The sequence below is a fragment of the Callithrix jacchus genome, chromosome X (assembly GCF_049354715.1).
Source record: "Callithrix jacchus isolate 240 chromosome X, calJac240_pri, whole genome shotgun sequence".
Classification (NCBI taxonomy): Eukaryota; Metazoa; Chordata; class Mammalia; order Primates; family Cebidae; genus Callithrix; species Callithrix jacchus.
In genome coordinates this window covers 149,300,487-149,314,334 of record NC_133524.1, presented here as the reverse complement: position 1 = coordinate 149,314,334, position 13,848 = coordinate 149,300,487, and positions in this window count along the sequence as shown.

The following is a 13,848-nucleotide window of genomic DNA, read 5'->3' as shown; positions in this document are numbered from 1 at the left end:
CCTAGGCCCCATGAATGGGATCTTATTTGGGAAAAAGGGTCTTTGTGGATGTAATTAAGTTAAGGATCTGGAGATGGCATCCTCCTTGGTTATCCATGTGGGCCCTAAACCCAATGAGAAGCGTCCTTATAAGATAATGGCACGAGGCCCTTTGAAAGAGGCTGTGTGAATATGGAAGTAGAAAGTGGAGTGATGTGGCCTCAAGCCTGGAGCACCAGAAGCTGGAGAAAGAAACAAGAAAGAGAGTCTCTCCTTAAGCCCTCAGGGAAGTGCTGTTTTGCTGATGCTTTGATCTTGGATTTCTGGCTTCCAGAACTGTGGGAGAATCCATGTCTGTTATTGTAAGTCAACCATTTGTGGTACTTTATTACAGAAGGCACAGGAAAATTATACAATGGTTCATCACATTTGGTGGCTGAAAATAAACCACATACTCAGCAAGGGTGAAATGGATAAATACATCATGGTAACACTGTACAATGGAATACTCTGCTGGGATGCAAAGGAATATACTCTACATATGCTACAGTAAGGATGGATTTTAAAGACACAGTGATGCATGAAAGAAACAAGACACACAAAAAAACATACATTACAGTTGCATTTACGTAAAGTTCAAAAACAGGCAAAATGGAATCATATGATTCAAGGGTGGATGTGGGCTTCAGTGGCGAAACTCTGCTGCAAAGCAAAGAAAAAGTTATGAAAAATGTAATGAAAAGGTGATTGCAAGGGACACACTCTGGGCCGGGACAGGGACCAAGGCTCTAGCCCTGGATCTGGGGTCCAGGGAGTTAGCTGAGTGTGTTCATTTTATAACTGTAGATTTTTAAAGTACAGTAAATGCATGTAAAACATATATGATTTACACAGTCCTTTGTGTCTGTGCTGTATTACACAATCTGAAAAGTTGGAACACTAGAAAGCAGATTCTACATATGTCTCTGCATGGGGAAAACCCAAGGGAATCTACTAAAAAAGTTTATGAAGAGTAAGGAGAATTCATAAGTTGTATTGGTACAAAATCATTGAGACAAACAACAAATTAGAACATAAAAGATGCCATTTAATAAAAACAATAAAATACATTATAATAAATTTAACAAGAAATGTGCAAGATCTATGTAAAGAAATTTTAAAATGTTCCTCAGGGCCATTAAGAAAGGCCTGAATCAATGGAATGGCCTGTTATGTTCTCAGATAGAAAAAGTCAACTTCGTAAAGATGTAAAATTTCCCTACATCAATCTCAGAATTAAAGATGATCCCAAACACACAAGCACAGCAATTTTTGGAATTTGTCAAGATGATTCTAACATTAGTGTAGAAAATAAAGGAGTAGAATTAGCCAGAAGTATTCTGAAAAGGAAGACTAATGAGGGGGGCACTAGTCCTACCAATCTGATACCGATTAGAACATAATAATATATGTTTGATGTAGTATTTAATGTAATACTTTTTATATTAAAACATAAATTGACAGTAATTTAAAAGAACAATATAGTACTAATATATGACTAGAATGACAGAGCAATGGAAAAAACAGAAAGTCTAAAATGCATCCAAACACAAACAAGAATTTAGAATATGACAGAAACGTTATTTCAGTTCCTTGGGGAAAGATGTTTATTCAATAAACGGTGTAGGGACGAGTAGGTGGCCATCTGGATGGATCAGATTGAAAGATAGGAAAACTCTAAAAATATTGGAGGAAAATATGGGACACTAAAAATATGTTGAGAGAAAGCCTTTTAAAGTATGACAGAAGCCAGAACAGAGAAGCTTGATTCATTCAGTACATAAAAACAAAAAGTTGCTTCAATACAAAACTTCCTGCCAGCAAAGTCCAGAGCAAATGTTGAACCAGGAAAATTATTTGCAATTCCTTTTGGAGAGAAGGAGGCTAATTTTCCTATTATTTAATAGCTCCTACATAATAGCAAGAAAAATGGCAACAATACAATAGCAAAACAGGCAAAAGCTAGGAATACGGTTCCAAATAAGAAAAATCCACACCAAAACCACCTGCTTTCATTTATCAGACTAGCAAAAGTAGAAAAGTTTGACAGCACCCAGTGTTGGCAAGAGTGTGGGCAAATAGGCATTGTCTTATGTTGCTTATGGGAGTTGGACCTGGTATGACTTCTATAGGGGTAATTTGGCAAAATCTATCGAAATTACAAATGTGTGTACCTTTTGACCCAACAATTGCACATGCAGGAATTGAGTCTATAGATATATTTTTGTGAAAAGATAAAAGAATACTAGGTGAACATTAAAGGGAATGAAGACATTAGATACTGATATAAAACCATCTCCAACACACATTGTTAATTTAAGAAAGCAAAGCAAAGCACAGTGTGAGTAGTATGCTAGCATTTGTATAGAACAGGAATCTGTGTGTGTGTGCGTGTGTGTGCATGTACATGCATAGAATGCCAATGAATAATTCTTGAGGCTAGGTGGGGGGTACGTAGAGGTTCATTATATCATTTGCTACTTATTGTGTGTGTCTGAAATTTTCCATTATAAAAAGTTGAAAATATGCTTAAAATAATGACAGTAAAACGAACATCTCTAGAAGAATAAACAAAAACTGGGTAATACTGGTTGCTTCCACAGGCAATGTATTAATTAGGAACTAATTTTTAAGTGGTTTCAAATGTAAAATGCTTAAAAGCTTTGGGCTCCATTTTACATGGCATTGGTGTTGTTCTATCTGCTTTCTCTCTGTTGGCATTTTACGTCTTTTACATATAGGAGTGTTGTAGTTGTCCCTGAGAAAGTATACTATGTATAGTATTCTGGGGTTTTTTTTGACCCTTCTCATTATTTGTTTTGTAAAAAGACCCTGAGTTTACTGGGGGTAGCAGTGTTACAAGTTTCAAATCTACATTCACATCCTCTCTTGCTGGAAAGTTCCTGACAGTGGGCTGAATTACTAGGAGCTGCCCTTTTTGTTTTTTGTTTTTGAGACAGAGTCTTGCTCTGTCGCCCAGGCTGGAGTGCAGTGGCACTATCTCGGCTCATCACAATCTATCTCCGCCTCCCAGGTTCAAGTGATACTTTTCTAGGAAGATGCAAATTACATTAATTGATCAAGAAGTAGAAAATCAGAACAAACCAATATCCATAGGAGAAATGTAAAGATAGTTAAAGATCTATGCTTCAATATTGCATCAGGCCCCGGTGGTTATATGGTTAAACTCTGCAAATCTGAATTGAAATAGGTAATTCTCACATTGTACAAACCCTTCTCAGCGCTGGAAAAGAGGGAAAGCATCCAAACAAATTTTATGAGGCTATTATGATCCTAATACCAAAATTGGAATAAGATCGCACAGTAAAAGCACTGTGTAGACCAATCTTTCTCATGAACAAAAACACAAAGATACATGATATGCGTGAGGGCATTACAAGGATCCTTTATCATGTCAAAGTTTGGTTCCCTCCAAGAATGCAATAATAAATCAATATTAACAGAATTATTAATGTAATTTGCCTCATTACTGGTTAAAGGGGAAACATAATATATTATCTCAACTGATGTAGGAAAAACATTTGATAAAATTCAGCATCTATTCACAGCACCCTTGCCAATTTTCTCTAATGGACTCAGCCTGATCAATGTGAAACAAGAAATAAATACAGAGTATAAGTGTTGGATGAGAAAAGACTATAATTATTCAGATACATTGTGCTGATTTTCTAAAGAATCTGAAAGAAGCACCTGAAAAATCTTTAGTGTTCATATGAAATGTTTTCACAAGCTCTACCTTTCCAGCAATGACCAATTAACCAATATGCTATTTTTAAAAAACCTTGTAATCCCCAGAGCAACACAAACTATAAGACCCTTTGAACTTAAAAGGTATAAAAGTGCATAAGACTGATATAAAGAAAAATATAAAAACTAACTACAGGACATAAAAGTAGCCTGAATCAATGATAAGATATATTATGTTCTTGGATAGAAGGCTCTTCTGAAATTAATCTATAACTTTAATGCAATCCCAATAATAATCTCCCCAAAATTTGAGCAGAACCTGTGAGCCAAATCTTAAATCAATTTGGAAGAGAAATATACAAGATTGGCAAAAAAACTTAAATGAAAGAACCTACTAGATATCAAAACTTATAAAGCTATTGTAGTTAAAACAGTAGCGTATTGAAGCAAGAATCAGCATATTAATTGATAGGACAACAGAAATTCCAGAAACACACCCATGAAAATTTGGCTGTTTAGAGTTCATTCATTCATTCATCCATCCATTCAGTTGACAAATCATGATGTGCCAGAAGTTATTTTAGGGGCGAGGAAAGCAAAGCCTCTGTCCTCACAGAAGCATGGAGCTTACTTTCTATGTGATTAACTTGGCATTTCAAATAATAGGGGGAAGGATGGTGTTGAAACAGTTGGCTATTCATGTAAGGAAAACCAAATAATAGATTCTAATTAGGTATCAAAGAAGAAATGACATTCCTTAGTGATTAATAAAAAGTTTAAACATAAAAAACAAAACTACAAAAAAGAAAACTATACGAGCAAATTTATGAAAACAAGACTAGAAGATAAAGCAACGCACACACCATAAAAGAAGAGTCTGATACATTTGAGGACATAACTGTGAAAAATGTAACTTCTGCAGGACAATAAATGGCCATTAACTAAGTTAAAATTAACACTATGGAAGAAGCATCTGCAACGTACATAACAGACAAAGGGTTACTATCAAGCATATAAAAAGAACTACATGTCCATAGGGAAATTAGCAAAGAGTATGAACAAGCAGTTCACAGAAGAGGCCATTAAATGGTCTGTAATAGTGCAAAGATTCACTAGTAATGAGGGAGGTGCAAATGACAAGGGAGTACCTGCCATTTTTGTCCATTGTTTTTGGCTAAGGTGGGGGGACATGGGAATTCTTGCCGCTTGGTATGGGCTTTTTTGGAGGGAAAATTGCCAGAATCTATTTTTTAAATGCCTGTATCCTTTAAACCCAGTAAATGCCACTTTGGGGGAATCTGTGGGTGAGACTGCTCATTGCCTCCCTGGCCCAACGGATATTCTTCCTGGGCGCTTGGCTGCTCAGCTAGATGAGATTACCCCAGCATCGCTTGGGGTGACTGTGGTGCCCACTTGCCCCTCGAGCTCCTTCTCCAGTGGAGTTTGTTAGTGGTGGGTCCATGACCAGTGTTAACTGTTTTAAAAATCTATAAATTTCGAAAGGAGAAAGGAGATTTTACGTCTTTTTAAGGGTTACAACTTGGAATGTGGTCATCCCGCAGGCTGGGAAGCATGCCTCTGGCCAAGACCAGAGTCAGGCACTTCAAAGGGGAAGGGGTTTGGCTAGGAGCTTGGTGCTGGATAGGTTGGCTAAACGTACCTATTCAACAGGTTACAGGAGGAGCTACAAATATTAATGAAGGGGTTCCTGACACATGTGTACTGAACAAACATGCATGTAACATATGACCCATGTTCACTTTGGGGTGGAGACTTAACATTTAAATGTATTACAGTTAGGTCCTATACATCCAAAGGTCTTTTCAGGACATGAAGTAACTCAAGCATGAAATCTGTAAACTGGCAAGAACCAGCCTGTGGCTGCTGGTCTTCTTATCAGGAGAAAGTTATCAAAATCAGTCTCTTGTCCAATCAAAGTTATAGTTACGCCTGGTGGAACAGGTTCAGTTAATCCGTATCTGGAGCTGGCTGAGTTGCAATTATTTATAATCTTGCTTATCTCAAGGCCAGTGCTTGTTTAGCTGCTAGAGAAAAACCTTGTGGCAATGAGAGCACAGTTCATTCTGTGTAAGTGTAGGGGTACGGGACTTAACCCTTGTGTGCATGGTCTTAGGTCCTGTTTGTAATTTCAAATGTAATTGTCATCAAGAGTCTGTTCTGTTAGTCTTATGAGCTCTTTTTTTTTTTTTTTTTTTTTTTTTTTTTACCATGAATGCAGGTTAGTTGTTGTGTTTAATTTCCAAAAGGGAGGGGGTACAATGAGACATGTCTGACCTCCTGTCTCATCATGGCTGTGAACTCAGTTTTAAGGTTTTCTGATATCCCCTTGGCCACGAGTGGGTCCGTTCAGTCAGCCGGGGATTTAGGATTTTGCTTTTAGTTTACATCAGATTAGTACAGATATTGAGGGTTTTATAGCAACAGAATATCACTGTGGCATCTTTATTGCAAGTTACAAAAATTTCACTACACAATTGGGTGAAATAAACTGGTCTTTCACCATAAACCGTTTGAGAAGTGCTGTCCTAGAGGAGAGAGGAAAAAGGCAATATGAGGAGCTGGCGTCCCTGAGTGACTGTGTGGACCAAAGCTGTCCCATCAACCAAGACTACACAGCTCAGACTTCCATGAGAAATGATCCTCAATTTTCTCTAAGCTACTGCATTATTGCAGGTCTCTCTACCTCACTTAGCACCTGCCGTACAGCTCACACCTGTGCACAAGAGACCTGAGTAAGGCTCTTGCAGTATTGTTCCTATTAGCAAAATCCTGGAAAATACCTGAATGTTCACCAAAAAGAGGAAGGGTTGAATAAACCTCACTATGCTCATGGTATGAAATACTGAGCTGTAGTTAACAACATTCTCCCATGCTTAGTTATGTGAAGAAAGTGTGCTAAGCAGATGACATGATAAACTGTCTATTGTGTGTGTACATATATGCAGGTAAATATGCAGAAAAATGTCAGGAATAGGGGTTTTTATTTTATCCATATTTGTATATATTTTAAATGAGATTATATTCATGTTTTGTTTCTGTAATTAAAAATGAATATAAAATAGACAACGTTCATATATATATTTTTTTCTGAGACACAGTCTCATCCTGTCATCCAGGCTGGAGTGCAGTAGTGCAATCATAGCTCACTGCAACCTCTGCCTCTCAGTCTCAAGTGATCCTTCCACCTCGGCCTCCCTGAGTAGCTGGGCTATGGGTTCATGCCACCATGCCTAGCTAATTTTTTTTTTTTGTATTTTTGATAGAGATCGGGTTTTGCCATGTTGCATAGGCTGGTCTCAAAGTCTTGAGCTCAAGGGATCCACCCACCTTAGCCTCCCAAAATGTTAGCATTATAGGCATGAGCCGCTGTGCCTGGCCTGTTCATACATTTTTAATAATATCAGGCTGGGCGCGGTGGCTCAAGCCTGTAATCCCAGCACTTTGGGAGGCAAAGGCGGGTGGATCACGAGGTCAACAGATCGAGACCGTCCTGGTCAACATGGTGAAACCCCGTCTCTACTAAAAATACAAAAAATTAGCTGAGCACAGTGGCGCGTGCCTGTAATCCCAGCTACTCAGGAGGCCGAGGCAGGAGAATTGCCTGAACCCAGGGGGCGGAGGTTGCGGTGAGCCGAGATCGCGCCATTGCACTCCAGCCTGGGTAACAAGAGCGAAACTCCGTCTCAAAAAAAAAAAAAAATCACAGAACAGAATAAAAATCTCACTTGATGATTTAGCACACCAGCATTTTTAGCATTGAATAAAGGAACTTTGAAAGTGGAATGTTGTCTTTAGTTGTTTAAGTCATAAAAGTCTTCAGAAAGAGCACCATGGGGAATTCTCATCTTGCAAGCAAGAAAGGAGGGACTCCAGGAGGAAATTGTCTCTAATCCTCCAAAAATAAAGAATATGAAAATATAAAGAAAAAAATAAAGCATTTGAGAAAAGTGATGTTCTCAAACACATTTTTAAAAACTTATTTATTTATTTATTTTTGAGACAGTGTGTCACTCTGTCACCCAGGCTGGAGTGCAGTCAAACACATTTTTATCTCAACTAAACAAACTTCAGGCCAGACTTTATTAAATGCTTCAGGAAAACAATTGCTGAAAAGTTTAAAGGAAATCTTGTGACTATGACTGCTATAGATGCTGGCAGTTTTCAGTAATTAAGGGCAAAGAGTCACTGAAGTCTGTCTTCTGGAATCCAGTTGACTGCCCCAGGAGCACCGGGCGTCACATGGCAGCTAGCAGGAAGCAGACAAAAGCCCAATACAGGGACCCCAGGAGTCTGCTTTGGGCACCAGAGGGTCAGCCCTGAAAGTGAGAGTGAAGATGGAGCATAGCATTATAACGGCAGTTAGATTTGGAGACTGTAATAGTCTGTTTTCACACTAGTGATAAAGAGATACCCAAGAATGAGCAATTTATAAAAGAAGGAGGTTTAATGGAATTACAGTTCCACATGGCTGAGGAGGCCTCACAATTGTGGTGCAAGGTGAAAAGCATGTCTCACATGGCAGCAGACAAGAGATGAGAGCTTGTGCAGGGAAATGCCCCTTTTAAAACCCATCAGATCTTGTGAGACTTATTCACTATCACAGGAACAGCACTAGAAATACCTGCCCCCATGGTAATTGAATAATTACCACTGGGTCCCTGCCACAACATGTGGGAATTCAAGATGAGATTTGGGTGGGGACACAGCCAAGCCATAGCATTCTACCCTGTCCCCTCCCAAATCTCATGTTCTCACATTTCAAAACCAATCATGCCTTCCCAACAGTCCCTCAAAGTCTTAACTCATATCAGCATTAACTCAAAAGTCCACAGTCCAAAGTCTCATCAGAGACAAGGCAAGTCCCTTCCACTTATAAGCCTGTAAAATTAAAAGCAAGTTAGTTACTTCCTAACTACAATGGGGGTATAGGCATTGAGTAAATACAGCTGTTCCACATGAAAGAAATAGGCCAAAACAAAGGGGCTACAGGCTCCATGCAAGCCCAGAATCCAGCAGGGCAGTCAAATCGTAAAGCTCCAAAATGATCTCCTTTGACTCCACATCTCGTATCCAGGTCATGCTGATGCAAGAGGTGGGCTCTCATGGTCTTTGGCAGCTTCACCCCTGTGGTTTTGCAGGATACAGCTTCTCTCCTGGCTGCTTTCACAGGCTGGTGTTGAGTGTCTGTGGCTTTTCCAGGTGCATGGTACAAGCCGTTGGTGGATCTACCATTCTGGGATCTGGAGGATGGTGGCCCTCTTCTCACAGCTCCACTAGGCAGTGCCCAGTAGAGACTCTGTGTGGGGGCTCTAACCCCACATTTCCCTTCCACACTGCCCTAGCAGAGTTCTCCATGAGGGCCCCACCCCTGCAGCAAACTTCTGCCTGGGCATCCAGGCATTTCCATACATCCTCTGAAATCTAGGTGGAGGTTCCCAAACCTCAATTTTTTTTTTTTGAGATGGTGTCTTATTCTGTCAGCCAACCTGGAGTGCAGTGGCTTACTGCAACCTCCTTCTTCTGGGTTCAAGCAATTCTCCCACCTCAGCCTCCTGAGTAGCTGAGATTAAAGGCATGCACCACCATGCCCAATTTTTGTATTTTTAGTAGAAACAGGGTTTCTCCATGTTGGCCAGGCTGGTCTCGAACTCCTGACTTCAAGTAATCTGCCTGCCTTGGCCTCCCAAAGTGATGGGATTACAGGTGTGAGCTACCGTGCTGGGCCCCAAACCTCAATTCTTGACGTCTGTGCACCTGCAGGCTCAACACTGTGTGGAAGCTCTCAAGGCTTGGGGCTTCCACCCTCTGAAGCAGCAGCCTGAGCTATACTTTGGTCCCATTTAGTCATGGCTGGAGTGGTTGGGATGCAGGGCACAGGGTACCAAGTTCCTAGGCTGTACATAGCAGAGGGACCGTGGGCCTGGCCCACACAAGCATTTTTGCCTCCTGGGCTTCTGGGTCTGTGATGGGAGGGGCTGATGCAAAGGTCTCTGAAACACCCTGGAGGCATTTTCCCCATTGTCTTGGTGATTAACATTTGGCTCCAAGTTACTTATGCAAATATCTGCAGCTGGCTTGAATTTCTCCTCAGAAAAGGTAATTTCTTTTCTATTACATTGTCAGGCTATAAATTTCCCTTTTCAAACGGAATGCCTTTAACAGCACCCAACTCAACTCTTGAATGCTTCGCTGCTTAGAAATTTCTTCCACCCAATCACCTCTCTCAAACTCAAAGTTCCACAAATCTCTAGGGCAGGGACAAAATGCCACCAGTCTCTTTGCTAAAACATAACAAGAGTCAGCTTTGTTCCAGTTCCCAACAAGTTCCTCATCTCTACCTGAGACCACCTCAGCCTGGATTTGGTCAAAGCCATTCAACAAGTCTCTAGGGAGTTTCAAACTTTCCCACCTTTTCCTGTCTTCTTCTGAGCCCTCCAAACATTGGAATTCAACCTCTGCCTGTTACCCAGTTCCAAAGTCACTTCCACATTGTTCTGTGCAGGAAATGTGCAAGGGGAGAAGAAAAGACACACACACAATACCTTTAAGGGTAAACAACATTTATCCCATGTAAATGGCAATACAGATATAATAAGCAAATGATATAGTAAGCAAATGACATAATAATAAGCAAATTGATAAGTAAATATATATATATATATATATACATACATATATTTACACTCACCAGACTATGGAGGATTCACCACCAGACTGGGAAGCAACAGCTTGGGCTCCAGAGTTGGCCAATCATCTGAGCACAGATGAGGAGAGGTCTCATGAAGCTTTGGTGCAGTCTGAGACCCTAGCTCTTTTTGTAATGAGTTGTTTGGCATGAGGCCCAGTCATGAGGGCCCTTCATGACTGGGCTTAAGGAACACAAAAAGGTCAACTTGTTTTTCAACATATAGCAATAGTTGGAAATAGAGATTTCTCTGAAACAGCACTGGATGAACGCCTCAAGGGGCTCATACAACCTGTTCTGGGACTTGCTGATCATTGCTTGTGTCCAAGTTCAACTGAGTTCAAATTTAATGTTTAACTTTTCCTCCGCACACATTTTTGTGTGTCTTTGCAGCAGTGCCCCACTGTACTGATATCAATGTACTGTTTTAGTCTGTTTTCATGCTGCTCATAAAGACATTCCCGAGAGTGGGCAATTTACAAAAGAAGGAGGTTTAATGGACTTCCAGTTCCACGTGGCTTGGGAGGCCTCACCATCATGGCAGAAGGTAAAAGGCATGTCTCACATGGCAGTAGACAAGAAAAGAGAGCTTGTGCAGGGAAATACCCCTTTTAAAAACCATGAGATCTTGTGAGATTTATTCACTGTCACAAGAACAGTAAAGGAAAGACCTGCTCCCATGGTAATTGAATAATTATCTACCCCCGGGGTCTCTCCCACAACATGTGGGAATTCAAGACAAGATTTGGGTGGAACACACCCAAATCATATCAGAGATACATTTCAAATTATTATTGAATCTTGGAAGTTCATTACCTGATGGTGAAATTTGGGCTCTGGCCTTGGCCATTGGCATTTGTTGCCTTTCCAAAGTGGGCTTGGTGCCCTGAGGCTTCTTGAGGTTCAGGGACAAGACACCCAACCTCCACCATTCAACCCCTCCCATTTGTCAGCTCCTGGCCTTGGGGACCTTCTGAGCCATGGTGCAGGCCTTACCCATCCTCATCCTCCAGGCACCTGCCACTCACCTGCCACCTTCAACCAGTAGGTCATCACCTTTGTGCAGTGGCCACTCAGAGGCCTGGGAGGGACTTGGATCTGGAGGATCTCCTGCTGTCAGGCCTTGCCTAAGCCTCCGCACCCTCCCTCCAGCCCTTGAGCCCTCCACCTTCCCCAGGTGGGGACCTCCCTGTGTCTCTCCCTCCAGGTGTGTAAAGCCTGAGGACACCCTGGCGAGTTGGGGAGTGGAGGGCCCCCTGCCACCCCAGGTCCTCAGGCCTCCCCCCCACGTGCAGATGTGCTGCAGAATCCTCCAGGCGCACCAGTTCCCCAGCTCCTTGTCTGCCTCCCTAAGCTGCTCCACCAGGTTCAGCAGCATCATGGGCACGGCCACGGGCTCTGTGGCCGGGGACCCCTGGAGCTGGGGCCGGCCCAGTCCTGACACGTCCTCCTGCACCCAGTGGATGATCTGAGCCATCATCTCCACCTCTTCCTTCTGGGGATGCAGGAGGTGAGGGGAGGCCCAGGCTGAGGCTACATTCCATCCCATCTGTCCCATCCCCAAGGACATGGTCCTGGGGTGGGAGAGCTGATTCCTCTCATAAACTCCAAATAAACCTTCATTCAGGGCCCCGGTGTCCAGCAGGGATCAGGGAGAGCCACCCCACCTTACCTTGGGGGCTCCCAGTATGGGGGTACAGCCCCTCCCAGGCTGTGGAGTTAGAGTCTCGCAGCACAGGGAGCCTAGAGAGGAAGGAGGGGTCTCTTCCCAGTTGGGGGTGGGGTGTGGTTAGGGCCTTCTCTGTCTGCACCCCTGTGGCATCCAGTAGGGTGGTGTTCAAAGGTGAAGAAGACTTCTGTGGGGAAGGGAGACACCTGTAGACACCAGTGACAAACAGCTCAATAAGGGGTGGTGGTGCCAGAATCCCTTGGGCTGTAGGGGCCCAGAGGAAACACCTCAGGACTGCAGCATTTGCAATAGAGAAGAAAGGGATGAACAGATTTGAAGTTGCAGAGGAAGCTGGTTTGTTAGAGGAGATGGGACAGGAATGGACAGAAACTTAGCAGCACAGTATCCAGGAGTGACATAGCCCAGCCAGCTCACAGCACCCTGAGGTGCTGGACCCACCCACCTTTGAAAGTGCTGAGATGACAGGCCAATCTTCCAGTAAAGAACTCTCTGTAGCATGGTGGGGCCTACCGGGCTTGGGTGAGGACCAGCCCATTTGAGCTCTCTGCTCTCTCCAGAGGTCGAAGGTGAGAGCTCATCTTGGTTGCAGAAAGAGAGCCCTGGTCCACAGAGTAGAACATGGACTGTGCCCAGCAAGGCAAGGCAAGGCAAAGCAGAGAGGCAGGCTTGCCAGTGAGGCTGATGGGGCGGGGCTGGGTCAGAGATAGAGAGGCGCCAGAGAGGAATGTATTAAAACCTCACACAAGCGGGGATTTACCCACTAATGTATGCATTTGGCTTGGTAGCTGTGTGACCTGCCTCACTCAACTGCACAAATCCTACCTAGGAGCACAGCTTGGTGAACATTTACGTAGGCCCACTTGTGGTGACATTTTGGCTGCATGTCTATTTCTCTCTGGTACTCTGTACTTGAGGGCAGGGACCTTGTCACTTGCTTTTACATCTCTGGGGCCCAGCACACAGCAGGTCCTAAATAAATGCTTGTTGAATAAAGGTCAGAAAAGGGATGAAAGAACAGAGTTTTTCTGACAATCTTGCCCGAAAAAAGTTTGAGGTCATTTTTTTTTTATGCAGGGAGCTTTTGAGTGAAATGAATTTTAGCCCAGAAGGTTCATCGTGTCTGCTGGAGACTAACAAGAGTGGAAAAAGACGGTTCTGGAAGCTTCAGGAAAATAGATTGGGAGGGTGTTGGGGTGGGGAAGCTAAAATGCAGTAGGGATAAAAGCGTAAGCCCCCATTTCTACCTGCTGGCCTGTCCTTCCTCCAGTGAGAGGGCTGTGATGGGGAACCTGGGCTAGAGGAATTGAGGCTGCAGACACTGGCCCAGAGATTTGGGGTTGGGGAATGTGAACTCTTAGGCCAGCAAGAGATCTCTAGGATGTAGCACATGATCTTTCCAATAATCTTTTTTTAAAAAATGTTCCACCAGGGAGGAGAGCCGAAGGCACATCCCATTTTCTCAGAGGGTGGTGATGAAAGAGCTACAGCGCTCAGGCAGGCAGGGGCACTAGGAGCAGGGCAGTAGAAATATTCTCAACCCTCTACTAGGGGCCCCCTCCCACCTTGGACTCATGTACAACTGAGGCTTGTTAGAGCAGCTTACACGCATTTTAAGAAAAACAAACAAAACCAGGTGGAATTCTCAGTAACAAGCACATAATGAATCTTTCCCAACAATTAAATGACTTGCAAGCAGTGGGGGTTGGGCCAGGCTGGGGCAGGCATT